The sequence below is a fragment of the Schistocerca nitens genome, chromosome 1 (genome assembly GCF_023898315.1).
Source record: "Schistocerca nitens isolate TAMUIC-IGC-003100 chromosome 1, iqSchNite1.1, whole genome shotgun sequence".
NCBI lineage: Eukaryota > Metazoa > Arthropoda > Insecta > Orthoptera > Acrididae > Schistocerca > Schistocerca nitens.
Window position 1 is genome coordinate 265,730,103 of NC_064614.1, and position 13,864 is coordinate 265,743,966.

Below are 13,864 nucleotides of genomic sequence, written 5' to 3' on the forward strand. Positions count from 1 at the left end.
CTTCCATACATGGCTACACTCCATACAAATACTTTCAGAAAACACTTTCTGACACTTAAATCTACACTCAATGTTAACAAATTTCTCTTCTTCAGAAACGCTTTCCTTGCCATTGCCAGTCTACATTTTATATCCTCTCTACTTCAACCATCATCAGTTATTTTGCCCCTCAAAACTTCTGTTTCGGTGCCAGTATGGTCACCGAGCGACTAAATACATGATTTTGATCTGCATAAATACGTGAAGAGATCATTCCTGTATTGTATCATGGTTCCTCCTTTCAATCACTGCATGAATACTTAAATGGCAGATATTGAGATAAACGATTGTGGAATATAAAACCAGGTGAACAGCTTAACAGTGGAAAAGCAACTCGACCAGGTGAGAATACCTGTAAGGTTCTAAGATTAGGTTAAATAACTTCTAGCAGTATTTTATTGTAGGTCACTGGAGCAATGAAGAGTACCTAGAGATGGGAAAAATGCAGGTCATTCTCATTTTGAAAACCGCTCAGCAGACAGATGCGCATAACTACACGCCTATATGACTGACGTCAATGTGTTGCAGAATTATGGAACATGTTTTATACTCACATATTACGATGTTCATGGAGAATGAAAATCTCCTCTACAAAAATGAACAAGAATTCTGCAGACACATATCTTGTGAAACTCAGTTGTTGTTCTCCATCATGAGATCCAGGCTACCATGCACAAAGCATGTGTGCAGTTCTGCACTGTCATTTAGTGAACAAAATAAAAGCTTACCGATTACCGGACCAGATCTTTCATTGGATACAAGACTTCCTTGCAGACAGAACTGAACAATACATTCTCAATACAACTAAACCAACAAATTTGAAGGTAATTTCGGGTGTACCTGAAGGTAGTGTTATACGGCCACCACTATTTGTCATTTATATTAACGATCCTGTGAATAATGTTGGAGGTCTCATGATGCTATTCAAGGATGATGCTGTTGTCTATCAGGACGGTTGCAACACCAAAAGACTGTTGCAAAATGCAGGAAGACCTGTGAAGATCAACAATTGGTTTAAGGACTGGCAGTTGGGCTTCTTGCTTTTCTTGTGCCTTTGTCCCGCATCGTCATAGGGTCGCTATGGTTATTAACAGATTTAGTATGGTTAATTTATGGCACAGCCGGGTGCCCTCCCTGTCACACCTCATTACCCCATGGGATGGTGCCCTCCCTGTCACACCCCCTGGGATGGAGTATGCGTAGCCCAACTAACTGCATGTCATGTTATTCATGTGAAAGTGAGCAAATGTTCCCTATATGCTTGAGAATCATGTAACTGAGGTCAAATGGGGGTAACAGTCTGGTATTGTACTACAGGGATTTGGGAAACCACCTAAAAACCACACCCAGGCTGGCCAGCAAAATAATCCTTGTCGTTAATCTGCTGGCTGGAATTGATCCAGGGCTGGTGCACCTCCCTGTTCTGGAAGCAGTGCTTTAACATGCACAGCTACCTGGGCAGGTGTAAGTAAATGTAACATATTGTGCATAAATACGTAAAGAAAGTGGAGTGACCACACAAAACAAATAGTTGGATAAACAGATGTCAGACTGTTATTAATTGCACAATACTTACGCAAATGTAATACATCCACAAATGAAGTAGGTTACAAGACACTTGGTCAATAGATTCTTGGTTATTGTCGCTCTACCTAAGACTTTTACCAAGCAAGATCAATAAATCAGATAGATGAGATTCGGCAAACAGTGGCACGTTTTGTCACAGGATCGTTTACTTGGCATGACAGCGTTATGGCGATGCTCGATCAAGTCCAGTGGCATACACTGCAAGAGATGACAGAAGTGTGTGTGTGTGAGGTGGGAAAGGGGGGGCCACAGGAAGAGCAACACAGATCATAACTTTACATCAACAACTTTTCAATATGTGTGATTAAGAATATAAACAGGCAAAAAATGTCAACTACAAGGGGGGTTCCCATACATAAGTTTCCATGTTGTTGTTGTTGTTGTTGTTGTTGTGGTCTTCAGTTCTGAGACTGGTTTGATGCAGCTCTCCATGCTACTCTATCCTGTGCAAGCTTCTTCATCTCCCAGTACCTGCTGCAACCTACATCCTTCTGAATCTGTTTAGTGTATTCATCTCTTGGTCTCCCTCTATGATTTTTACCCTCCACTCTGCCCTCCAATACTAAATTGGTGATCCCTTGACGCCTCAGAACATGTCCTACCAATCGATCCCTTCTTCTAGTCAAGTTGTGCCACAAACTTCTCTTCTCCCCTACCCTATTCAATACCTCCTCATTAGTTATGTGATCTACCCATATAACCTTCAGCATTCTTCTGTAGCACCACATTTTGAAAGCTTCTATTCTCTTCTTGTCCAAACTAGTTATCGTCCATGTTTCACTTCCATACATGGCTACGCTCCATACAAATACTTTCAGAAACTACTTCCTGACACTTAAATCTATACTCGATGTTAATAAATTTCTCGACTTTAGAAACGCCTTCCTTGCCATTGCCAGTCTACATTTTGTATCCTCTCTACTTCGACCATCATCAGTTATTTTGCTCCCCAAATAGCAAAACTCCTTTACTACTTTAAGTGTCTCATTTCCTAATCTAATTCCCTCAGCGTCACCCGACTTAATTCGACTACATTCCATTATCCTCGTTTTGCTTTTGTTGATGTTCATCTTATATCCTCCTTTCAAGACACTGTCCATTCCATTCAACTGCTCTTCCAAGTCCTTTGCTGTCTCTGACAGAATTACAATGTCATCGGCGAACCTCAAAGTTTTTATTTCTTCTCCGTGGATTTTAATACCTATTCCGAATTTTTCTTTTGTTTCCTTTACTGCGTGCTCAATATACTGATTGAATAACATCGGGGACAGGCTACCACCCTGTCTCACTCCATTCCCAACCGCTGCTTCCCTTTCATGTCCTTCGACTCTTATAACTGCCATCTGGTTTCTGTACAAATTGTAAATAGCCTTTCGCTCCCTGTATTTTACCCTTGCCACCTTCAGAATTTGAAAGAGTATTCCAGTCAACATTGTCAAAAGCTTTCTCTAAGTCTACAAATGCTAGAAATGTAGGTTTGCCTTTCTTTAATCTAGCTTCTAATATAAGTCGTAGAGTCAGTATTGCCTCACGTGATCCAATATTTCTACGGAATCCAAACTGATCTTCCCCAAGGTCGGCTTCTACCAGTTTTTCCATTCGCCTGTAAAGAATTCGCGTCAGTATTTTGCATCCGTGACTTATTAAACTGATAGTCCGGTAATTTTCACATCTGTCAGCACCTGCTTTCTTTGGGATTGGAATAATTATATTCTTCTTGAAGTCTGAGGGTATTTCGCCTGTCTCATACATCTTGCTCACCAGATGGTAGAGTTTTGTCAGGACTGGCTCTCCCAAGGCTGTCAGTAGTTCTAATGGAATGTTGTCTACTCCCGGGGCCTTGTTTCGACTCAGGTCTTTCAGTGCTCTGTCAAACTCTTCACGCAGTATCGTATCTCCCATTTCATCTTCCTCTACATCCTCTTCCATTTCCATAATATTGTCTTCAAGTACATCGCCCTTGTATAGACCCTCTATATACTCCTTCCACCTTTCTGCTTTCCATATTGTCTTCAAGTAAATCGCCCTTGTATAGACCCTCTATATACTCCTTCCACCTTTCTGCTTTCCCTTCTTTGCTTAGAACTGGGTTTCCATCTGAGCTCTTGATATTCATACAAGTGGTTCTCTTTTCTCCAACGGTCTCTTTAATTTTCCTGTAGGCAGTATCTATCTTACCCCTAGTGAGGTAAGCCTCTACATCCTTACATTTGTCCTCTAGCCATCCTTGCTTAGCCTTTTTGCACTTCCTGTCGATCTCATTTTTGAGACGCTTGTATTCCTTTTTGCCTGCTTCATTTACTGCATTTTTATATTTTCTCCTTTGATTGATTAAATTCATTATTTCTTCTGTCACCCAAGGATTTCTACTAGCCCTCGTCTTTTTACCTACTGCCTTCACTACTTCATCTCTCAAAGCTACCCATGACTATTAAATTTTAGTCTCTCTTCACTATCTGAATAATTTCTTTTATTTCATCATACATTTCTTCAATTTCTTCATCATCTGCAGAGCTAGTTGGCATATAATCTTGTACTACTGTAGTAGGCGTGGGCTTCATGTCTATCTTGGCCACAATAATGCGTTCACTATGCTGTTTGTAGTAGCTTACCCGCACTCCCATTTTTCTATTCATTATTAAACCGACTCCTGTATTACCCCTATTTGACTTTGTATTTATAACCCTGTAGTCACCTGACCAGAAGTCTTGTTCCTCCTGCCACCGAACTTCACTAATTCCCACTATATCTAACTTTAACCTATCCATTTCTCTTTTAAAATTTTCTAACCTACCTGCCCGATTAAGGGATCTGACATTCCACGCTCCGATCCGTAGAACGCCAGTTTTCTTTCTCCTTATAACAACGTCCTCCTGAGTAGTCCCCACCCAGAGATCCGAATGGGGGACTATTTTACCTCCGGAATATTTTATCCAAGAGGACGCCATCATCATTTAACCATACAGTAAAGCTGCATGCCCTCGGGAAAAATTACGGCTGTAGTTTCCCCTTGCTTTCAGCCGTTCGCAGTACCAGCACAGCAAGGCCATTTTGGTTAGTGTTACAAGGCCAGATCAGTCAATCATCCAGACTGTTGCCCCAGCAACCACTGGAATGGCTGCTGCCCCTCTTCAGAAACCACACGTTTGTCTGGCCTCTCAACAGATACCCCTCCGTTGTGGTTGCACCTACGGTACGGCTATCTGTATCGCTGAGGAACGCAAGCCTCCCCACCAACGGCAAGGTCCATGGTTCTTCTTCCATATTAGCTAAAAAAAAATTTTTATACAATTTATCATGGTGAAATAATTCTATTGGCGTTGTACAATTCTTCTGTTACTTTTCTACATAGTCATCATGTTTTTCCAAGCATTTTTAGTAACACAACACATTTTTCCAAACCAGTATTGAACCAGGTCAGGTCCCTTGCCCGTAACCAGTTGTTCACTCTTGATGTGACTTCATCATCAGTGCAGAAATGTTTATCTCCAAGATGACCTCCAGTTTGAGGGAGCATATAAAGATCACTTGAGGGCAAGATCTGGTGGATAAAGAGGTGGTGGCAACACTTCCCAGTTGAATCTTCCAAGCTCCACCTGGGTCATTCAAGCTGTATGAGGCCGAGTATTGTCATGAAGAAAGAAAACTTTTCCTCATGTCTTTACAGTACTTCACTGCATTTATCATGCTGTGATGTTTTGTCTCGGGGTTGGAATGATGGACCCAGATCTCACCCCATCCTAAAGTAATGGATCATAAAGTATAAACAGGCACGGAAGCTATATCTAAGTAAGTGCTAGAATTTCATTCTTCTTCTCCTAGCTAGCAATTTTACAAACACTCACTCATAACGTCAACTGACGTGACCAAATCCATAGACAAACAACAAAGAAATTTCAAAATTTTACGTCATATAGAAGGCTATTAGGAAAAAAGGTGGCTTTTGCCACTAGTAAGATACGAGATTGAAAATACTATCAGACTATTACTTTTGGTAACTATGTACAAGGTAACTGAGCCATTTATCAACACACTACTGCCACGAACTTTACTACAAAACTTGCAGTTCTGAGGATTCTTTCATTTTATGTTCACCTCGAATATAGCAAATATTTATAGCCTATATGATGAAATAAACTGAAAACTGCTGTAAAATACGATGAAAACTGCCGGATTACGACATCTTGGATGTTTGTTTTCCCCCTGCAGCCAATAGCTGTGTAGCATGGTGACCTCACGATAATGCAGTGGCTTCAAGCATATAGAGTGATAAACAGCAAGCTTACTTGGTGGCTTGTTCCAAAGTATGACTGATGTGTCTTGTGTAAAGCAAATTTAGTGACTGTTTTGTTTTGTTTCATTTTGTTTTGGGGCGCAAAAACAACTAGGGTCAGACATGCCCACGTCAAAACTCTAGAACAAGAAGACAAAGAGAGGAGTCAGAAATGACTACACGTCAATCCCAATCAACAAAAGAGAAGACAGTTAAAAACAGGGATGTGCAGAAAGGTCTGTAAAAAATGCCAGAACTAAAAATTAAATGGCCTTTGCCATATTTCTACAATGGATAAAAGGTAAAACACTGTCGACAGCCCTGGTGTCGTTCGCTTAAAGGGCCAATAACTCAGACGGCAAACACAAATGGGAACGTAAGCAGTTAAAAAAAAAGGCCATTCTGTCAGAAAATTGTGGACAGTCACAAGTTGGGCATAATGTGGACAAAGTGGTGGTGTATCACCACTTAACAAATGGCGATGGCTAAAAAGACAGTGCCCAATACAAACCTAGTCAAAATGATCTCGTGGCAAGAGGGCTGAAGCCGGTGGGAGAGGCTTAATGACCTAGAGCTTGTTCCCGTGAAGGGAGTACCAGTGGTGATGCCAAAGTGACACCACCTGCTGACAGACAGCAACACAGAGATGTTCAAAGGGAATGTAAGGACTGGCAGGCTGAGGTACAAGGACTGCAACTGTGGCAGCAGTGTCAGCAGCCTCGTTTCCTGTCAGACAAATGTGACTAGGAAACCACATATACATCACAGTGGCTCCATCAAGAGTGAGCAAGTTACAGCTTTCCTGGCCCCGTTGCACTAATAGATAGATGGTGTCCAGCACACAGAGGCTTTGGAGGGTGCTGAGAGAGTCTGAGCAGATGACACAATCGAAAAGCCTGTGTTGCCGGATGTATTGCATGGCCTGATACAGGGCAAAGAGCTCTGCTGTAAATATTGAGGAATGTTCTGAAAGCTGATACTGAAAACCACCGGCGCCAATGATAAAGGCATACCCTACATCACGGTCAGTACAAGAGCCATCAGTGTACACAAAGGTACTATTGCGAAGTTCCATGCGAAGGTCGTGAAACTGAAGGTGATAGAGCGAGGCTGGAGAAGTGTCCTTATGAAGAAAATGAGGGCCTAGGTTGAACATGGCCACTGCACAAAGCCAAGGTAATGGAGGGAAAGTTGCAGACAGCGTGACATTAAGCTGCTGGAGCAAGAGCCGAAAGCGAACTCCGGGAGGTAAAAGAGAAGAGGGACGCGTCCCATACTGGCAATCAAAGGAGTCATTGAATGAGGAAGCATAGGAAGGGTGGCCACGCATGGCAGACAAATGGCACGCTTATCTGCTGAGAAGGAAATTATGGCGGTAGGACAGCAGTAGTTTGGCAGCTTCTGCATACAGGCTCTTGACTGGGCTAGTGTAGAAGGCGCCACTGACCAAATGTATGCCACGACAGTGGACAGTATTGAGACAGCGTAAGAGGGATGACATGCAGATGCATACATGAAACACCCATAGTCTAGTTTCGAACGGACAAGGGATCGGTACAAACAGAGGGGGGCAGCACGATCCACTGCCCGTGAAGTACCAATGCGGACACGTAGGACACTGAGGGACCACATACAGCGTGTTGCCAGGTAAGACATGTGGGAGGACCAATAAAGTTTCCATCGAACATGAGCCCCAGGAATTTTGTTGTTTCAATTAACGAAGAGCAACAGGCTCAAACCAACGGCGCTGTCAGAAATTCATACAAACAGTTTTGTCAGTGGAAAAACAAAAGCCATTGTTGATGCTCCGTGAGTAAAGACGATTGAGACATCGCTTAAGATGCTGCTCAATGAGACAAGTATGTGGAGAACTGCAACAGACGGCAAAATCATCAACGGAAAGGGAGCCAGAGATGGCAGGTGGGAGACAGGCCATTATAGGGTTAATGGTGATAACGAAGAGGACGATGACCACGACAGAACTCTGAGGCACACGGTTTTCCTGGGTAAAGGTGTCTGACAAGGCAGAACCCAAACATACCTTGAAAACTCAGTCTTTTAAAAATTTCTGAAGGAAACAGACCAGGTAGCCACAGAAGAACCATGCAAACAGACTACGGAGGGTACCAGTCCTCCAGCAGGTGTAATAGGCTTTCTCCAAACTGAAAAACACAGCCACAGCTGGGATTTCTGCAGAAAAACATTCATGACATGGGTGAAAAAAGTGACAAGATGGTCAACTGCAGAACGGCGTGCTCAAAACCCACATTGTGCAATGGTTAGTAAACTGCGAGACTCGAACCACCATACCAGCCGGGCATAAATCATACGTTCCATCACCTCGCAAACAAAGCTGGTGAGAGAAATGGGGCAGTAGCTAGAAGGAAGGTGTTTGTCCTTATCACACTTAGGTATATGTATGACAGTGGCTTTATTCCAGCACTTGGGAAGCGTACCCTCTGCCCAGGTGCGGTTGTATGTATTAAGCAGAAAGTGCTTGCCCGCAAGAGAAAGATGCTGCAACATCTCAATGTGAACAATGTCTGGCCCTGGGGCAGAGGATTGGGGGAAGTGAGTGCATGATCCAGCTCCTTCACAGTAAAGAGGGCATTGTAGCACTCATGATTCTGAGAAGAGAAGGGTATCGCCTGAGCTGCCTCCACTCGTTTCTGATGGAGGAAGGCAGGGTGATACGGAGGAGCTTGAAATCTCTGCAGGAGATAGCAATAGGTTCTACAATGACATCATCTGCTACTGTCAGGCAGGAAATTGGGGAATGCATCTTGGTCCCAGAGAGCTGTGAGATGTTGGCCCACATGATGGAAGAGGGAATGGCACTGCAGGAAGAAGGAAGAGGGAACAGAACTGCTGGAAGAACTAGTGAGTGAAATCCAGCTAGCTTTTTTGCTATCCCGAAGAAAGCGATGACATTGTGCACACATCTGTTTATAATGCATGCAGTTTGCCATTGTAAGAGATGGTTAAAAATTGCAAGTCTCCACAAACAAATTGTGTCGTGGCATGCCTCAGTCCACCAAGGGACTGGGACACAGTGTGGTAAAGAGGAAGTGCGAAGAATGGAACATTCTGCGGTGGTAAGGATAACGTTTGTAAGGTATTCCACCCGGTCATCACAACTGGTGAAATGTTGTTCGTCAAAGGTCGCCAGTGAGGAATAAAACCTCCAGTTAGCCTGAGCTAGCCGCCGTTTTGGTGTGCACGTAGGTGGGGTAGGAGTCAGCACAGAGACAGCACACAGGAAATGGTCGCTCAAGTATGTGTCAGAGAGAACTGACCACTTGAAACGATGAGAAAGCTGGGCAGTGCAGGATAGGTCCAAATGGGAATAGGTATGTGAGGAGTCTGAAAGGAACATGGGTGCTCCTGTGTTAAAGCAGAAGAGGTTGATTGAAAAAGTCAGCCAAGAGGGCACCTCTTGGACATGTCCTGGGAGAACCCCAAAGGGGATGGTGTGCATTAAAGTCACCAAGTGGCAGAAAGGGGTGAGGTAGCTGCTCAATAAGTTGGAGGAAGTCTGCCCTGGTGACACTGAATGGCAGAGGGATGTAAATGGTACAAAGGGAAACGGTCAAGTGAGGAAGGAAAAGGCAAATTGCAACAGCTTGAAGGCAGGTAGTCAGGGGGCTGGGTTGACTATGAATGTCATCCCATATGAGCAGCATGACTCCCCCATGAGATGGAATGCTAATCTCAGGAGGAAGGTTAAAACATACCGGGAAGAACTGCAAGAGCTCAATGTGGTCGTGAGGATGCAATTTTGTTTCCTGAAGGCAGAGAACAAGTGGACGCTGTGATTCTAGGATGAGCCGTAAATTCTCTTTGTTGGATCGAAGGCTGTGATCATTCCATTGGAGGAGAATCATGACCTTGGAGGCTAGTCTTCAAAGACTCGCTGCTACAGGGCACAGAGACAGGAGGATCCTGCTCCATGAGGATTACAGGAGCATCGGTATTCCTCATCTGTTGGCCTGCAGAGTCCAGGGCAGAAAAATGGTAGGTGGTGTGCACTGGCGATACAGAGGTTGGACGGGCGAGGGTATCACATAACAACACCGTCGAAGAGGATCTTTGAGTCAACGAAGGAGAAGCCCATTTGCCTTTGTTTGACTTCTTCGAACCTTTCCGGTCAGCAGAAGAAGACACAGATGTTTGTTGGCTGGAGGGACATAGGAAATCTTCATGGGAGTATGCCTTCTGTCCTTTCTTGCCTGCCAATTGTGTGGCTGGTGACTTCGCCCCTGAGGCGAAAGTTTGGTAGCGTGTTGCACAGCTGGAAGTGGAGACAGGGATGCTACTATGATGCTGTGCAATTTCACAACAGTGGTTCTAAATCTGTTGTCATATGTCTGCATAGTCAAGTCATTCATGGAGCGAGAGGTAGCAAGAAGAGCACTGCAGGTGCCAGATGGTAGAACGCAAGGGTTCCCGACCATCCAACAAATTGCAAGCAACCGGGTAAGGCACTTTTTCTTTCACTTGGATCCCTTGGACAGCTCGCTCATCGAGATACATGGGACAATCGTGGGAGGTGGTGGCATGGCCTCCATTGCAGTTGATGCAGCAGGGAAAAGGCGGCGGACAATCGCCCTCACCTTCGTGAGCATCACTACCACAGTTTACACATTTGGCTGGGTGTTGGCAGGACTCTCGAGTGTGGTTGTAATGATGACACTGATAGTAGTCCCATCAGGTTCGGAATATATGGTCTGACTGTGATAACTTCATAACCTGCTTTGATCTTTGATGGAAGAACCACTCTATCAAAAGTGAGAAAGAGAGTAGCGTGTGGGAACTAAGGAGGAATCTACTTTTTTCATCACTCGATGTACGACAATGACACCCTGATCAGAGAGGTACATTTGGATTTCTGCCTTTGTCAGACCATCAAGCAGCCTAGTGTCAATAACACCACTGGAAGAATTCAGCATTCGATGGGCCTCAACATGTACAGGATAGTCACAGAGGAGCGAAGCTGCAAGCAGTTGTTGTGCTTGAGTATCAGAAGTAGTCTCCAAAAACAAAGTGCTATTGTCTAAACGAGAGCAGAATTTCACAGGGCAAGTAATTGCATCAACACCTTTCTGAATAATAAACAGATTTACCGTAGCGATGAATCGACCGTCTTCAGTATGTGAAACCGCAAGGAATCTTGGTGCAGCTGGGAGGGTCTTTGAATCGTTAGCCTCATTCCAATTACATTTTGTAGCTGTTGACTGTGAAGACGACTGGTTCACTGTGAGAAAATCCCCCACGATTGCCAGCATCTCTGATGGCTTGCTCCTTCCAACTGGGTGACCCCTTGAGAAGGTGGCGCACCCACCTTAGGTGATTGTTCACACCTCAGGTCACACCTCCTGAACACCTGACAGAGGGACCAATTGGTAATTTGTGAAGTTAGCAGCTACAGCAATCACCCCTCCCTGGACCTGGCCTGTACGAGGGGGTACGTGTGAACCCTACCTGTTGACCTGGGGCTGGGAATTTCGCATTACCCAGTCACTTCTCACTTATCAGACATGTGGGCTGACCTTCAGGAGCACACAGGGAGGAAGAACCTCAAACGCTGAAGCGGAAGAAGGATAGGAGAAGATGAACAAAGAATGAAAAAAAAAGGAGCCAAAGGTGTCCTGATATTGACTACCAAAAATGCAGAATATATTTCCAGAAACAGTCCAGACATATTCCCCAAGAGAGGATAAAAAAGAACAGCAAGAGGGTAGACATGCAGACGGAAGGGAAAAGATGCTGCAAAGGCTGGCGCCCTGAGGTAGCCTAGCATGAACCCAGCAAAGAGCGGCGAGCCCTCTGGGGAGTTTAGTGATTGTGGCTTCCATTTAGGTTTAATGTATATAGTTAAATCTAGTACGCCCTCCACTACCGTGAATTAACTTTACTTACAGTAGTTCTGTTGTAAGCCTGTCGACAGAATCTGGAACGTATCATACTTCTACCGACTGTGGCCAACGTAGGCTACTCCATTTGCTATTTGCGGCATCACACTCAATAAAACGTATTCAATGAATATGTTGTGCGATGGCTTGCTTGTCTTTGTTGCAGTCCACAATGCTATTTAATACATTGTGATGGCAGACAGATTGTTATAAATGTAATGGATTGCTGGGACAGAGAAGCACTGAAATCACAGCAGGCTTAGCTTTATTTCATATTTCATTGGTATAAATAAGCACCACATGTGAAGGAAAATGTTTGTATATACAAGCGCTTTCATGAAAATTGCTCATTTACAACACAGCAAGTGACATGTTCCAAGTGCAAAAAACGCGTTGGCAATGCTGCAAAATGCTTCACTTCGACTGCTCAGCACAACAATAAGGTAAAGTTTACAAGCAATACACTAGAGGTCAATGCGCTTATGTCACCAGAATATGCTGCACTGTCACTAGCTACAGAAGGAAAACACCCCCATGTTACATTCTTATGCCACTCACCATGTTCACCACTTTTTGCTTTTTTCTGGATGAACGCAAAGGAAAGGTTTCTCAAAAAAGCATGTTTTAACTTATAATTTATGGTCATAGCTTGTCGGAAAATAGGGCAAATACCTTGTACCCAGATACCATTTTCAATTTTTTGATGAGTTTTTACATGCTGTTACACATCTGTGATTTTTTTAAGAACTGATGAAATTCGTTACTACAAATTATTGTACAATACATTTAATTTCCTTCACTTATACAGATTTTATACAATGCATTGGAGAGGATTACAATTTTTAATCATTTATGCCAATTGCATATATTTTTGTTCGTATTTTGGGGGTTTCAATGTTTTCCTCGATTCTGCATTTTCTTCAGTTTTGTGTTTTTTACATTTGGACCATACAAAAACATAAAATAGGGCTTCACTGCATTACATTCCAGTTCCACCCCTTAATCATGATAAAAATAATAATTAAAAAAAAAAAAAAAGCTTTCTTGGGGCCAAGCCCCTTTGTTGTTCAGTGTATTGTCATATTATTTATTCCTGCAGTGTTTCCTTCCAGTTTTATGCAGTCACAATGTGAGGAATATTTCGGTGTTTAGCAGATCCAGAACTCGAAATACCAATGAAAGTTACAACTCTCTGACAGGTAAGTCAAGCTCCAAGACAACATTTGTTTACAAAACTGCTGAATAAGTTGTAGCGTTTGATGCTTGTTTAATTTTTAACTGTGCTAATCTTTGCACACTACAGCCTCTCAGGAGGCTAACATCTATCTGATCCAGGAGTTTTCACACTGTAGATATTGAAGGAAACCAATAACAGGAGAATTGATGCAGATGTTACTCAATTTGAAATTCTGGTTAGCATAACACGACAACAAAGAAAAGACTGCTTGAGGACGAAGAGGAAAATGCATATGACTTGCACTAGTTCATAGAGATAAGGCCTAATACAAACCACTGCCAGATCTTTGATTCAGGTTTCCCTTAACTTACATTTGGCAACTTTATGTACCTTTTCATCACAAACCACTGGCATTATAGTACATAAATTTGGCATGCAATTAGTCAATATCATAGTGAAACATTCTGTGGAAGGAATTTTCATTAATGCAATAACACGAAATTTGTGCAAGAGAAGAGCCAGAAGACATCTTCTTCCTTTTTTTTTTTAAGGGGGTCAGGGGAGGGCGGCCATTAGCTGTAAAATCTAGCAAAAGATGATGTAATATTCCGTTCTACAGATCTCTGTAATAATTGTATATCAAACTTTATCCAAAAGTACATTAAATTTGTTCAGACAGATTTTTCAAAAAATTAATACTTGCACCCATCTTTCTGAAATAAATTTTAATTGTTTATAATTTCAAATTTATAATTCAATAAGCATGAAAATGTATGTGTCTATCCATAACAACTGTACCAAATTTATTTACATTGCCTTGAAAACTTCGGACTTTTTAAGGTTCACCCCCCCCCCCCCCCTTTCCCCAAATTATTG

At 42.9% G+C, this 13,864-nt stretch overlaps 1 protein-coding gene across 1 annotated transcript in view; it reads right to left on the reverse strand.

The window, feature by feature from the left end:
* The window catches only part of LOC126247839 (actin-related protein 1), a 65,074-nt gene that overhangs the window by 13,250 nt on the left and 37,960 nt on the right, over nt 1-13,864 (reverse strand). The gene's annotated exons all lie outside the window — the stretch shown is intronic.